The sequence below is a fragment of the Sitodiplosis mosellana genome, unplaced genomic scaffold (assembly GCF_009176505.1).
Source record: "Sitodiplosis mosellana isolate CC-2019 unplaced genomic scaffold, AAFC_SMos_1.0 Smas_scaffold_42, whole genome shotgun sequence".
NCBI lineage: Eukaryota > Metazoa > Arthropoda > Insecta > Diptera > Cecidomyiidae > Sitodiplosis > Sitodiplosis mosellana.
Genome location: NW_022595284.1, coordinates 259,258 through 260,874, shown reverse-complemented (window position 1 = coordinate 260,874; position 1,617 = coordinate 259,258).

Sequence of the window (1,617 nt, the reverse complement as noted above, 5' to 3'; positions counted from 1 at the left end):
CTCATTTTCACCGCGATTCATCGTGATGTTTCGTTTCATGAGACCTTTTGTTTAGTTTTTCAATTGAATAAATGAAAGGCCAAAGATAGCGAAAAGTCAAAATAACATAAATAATTACCCGTGCACCAGTGTAGCTTCGCGGTTACAGTAGCCCGTGGCAATGTTTACGAAATCAATTTAACTTTTTCACGAAAATTAAGGAGCTTCTCTGCCAAGTGACCCATGGAAACGTACTTGAGATTACGTGACAAGATTAATTTTTGTCTTGAAGATTTTTTTTTTTTTCAATGAACAGACTTTTTTTGTAAATGGCAAAGTAAACAGAGAGAAATGGACTTTCACTCGGCCATAATCGTTTTTATGAAAAATCTAAATATTGTGTATTAATTAAGCTTGAAACTCTCAAGATCAACCGTGCACATGAAATGGAATTTTTTTTTGTCTGAAAAATCCAGGGTTGAGTTGAAAGCGTGAAACTTGACTCGGTGGGGGAGGTGAGAAATCCGTTTTACATTCTGGCACCATGAATGATTTCAAAAGAGCCAATTACTTGGGCCAATTTTCGGTTATACGCGTAAATTGTTTCGCTTTCGGGGCTGCCGTTCTCCGTATTTTGTAACGATGCTCAAGTGTTTCTGAAGTCACCGGTAAGATTTATACATTTCGGCAATACACATTTTTGCAAGCAGTAATTTGAGCCCATAATCCTTGTCCGTTTAAAGTATCGTTACAGAAACGATGCTTAAAATTGATTGGCCAAAACAATTTCTTGCAACAAAAAAGAAAATTATCTGGCAGCACATCAGCAGCAGCCACTAGGCATTATATCGATAATAATATAACTTTATATCTGCCTTTCACAAATTGATTACAGTGTCAATAAACCATAAATCATATATGAACGTTCATTTTTCTCCATTTAATGCGTAAGAAAGGCACCCCCAGCATATTCAACGCCGGGCTGGTTGTTTCATGTTGAATTTAAACCGAATTTTTTTAAAATAAATCAACCGAGTCAAATGCATACGGAACGAGTATAATGAATGGCATCATAAGCATTAGGGAAAAATAATAAGCTGAATTGTGTTTGATATCTGTTCGAAATGAATTTTATTTTTGTTTACATTTTATTATTTTCAGAGCAAACAGAAAATATTTTGTGAATGTTTGCTTTTCGAAAGACAAACGAAAGAGAAGAAGAGAGAGAGAGAGGACGAGGGAAAAATCACTGCTGAACGTCGTCCAAGAATTCATATTATCATAATAATGATATGTATGGCTTTGTGTTTGGAGAGCGTACACTGTGTGTATGTGTTTTTAATACTGACTCTGTTTTTTCTCTTTCTCTTGGCCAATGCTGATGCCCAAAACATTCAAACACACACAAAAAAGTTGTATCCACCAAATGGATAGCCTCGCACACGTAAAGGAAGCGTAAAACCACAAAAATAAAAAGCAAATTTCATTACAACAGTAGAAAAAACAGTACGGTTGGCTGCAGTTTCCGTGCCTTGTTTGTGCCGGGAAAATTGCGTTCAGCGGTAGACGGAAGAACAAGGAAGTTTGTTCACTGTTTCTGTTCGAATGGTCAAAGTAAATTTCAATTTAAATTTTCCT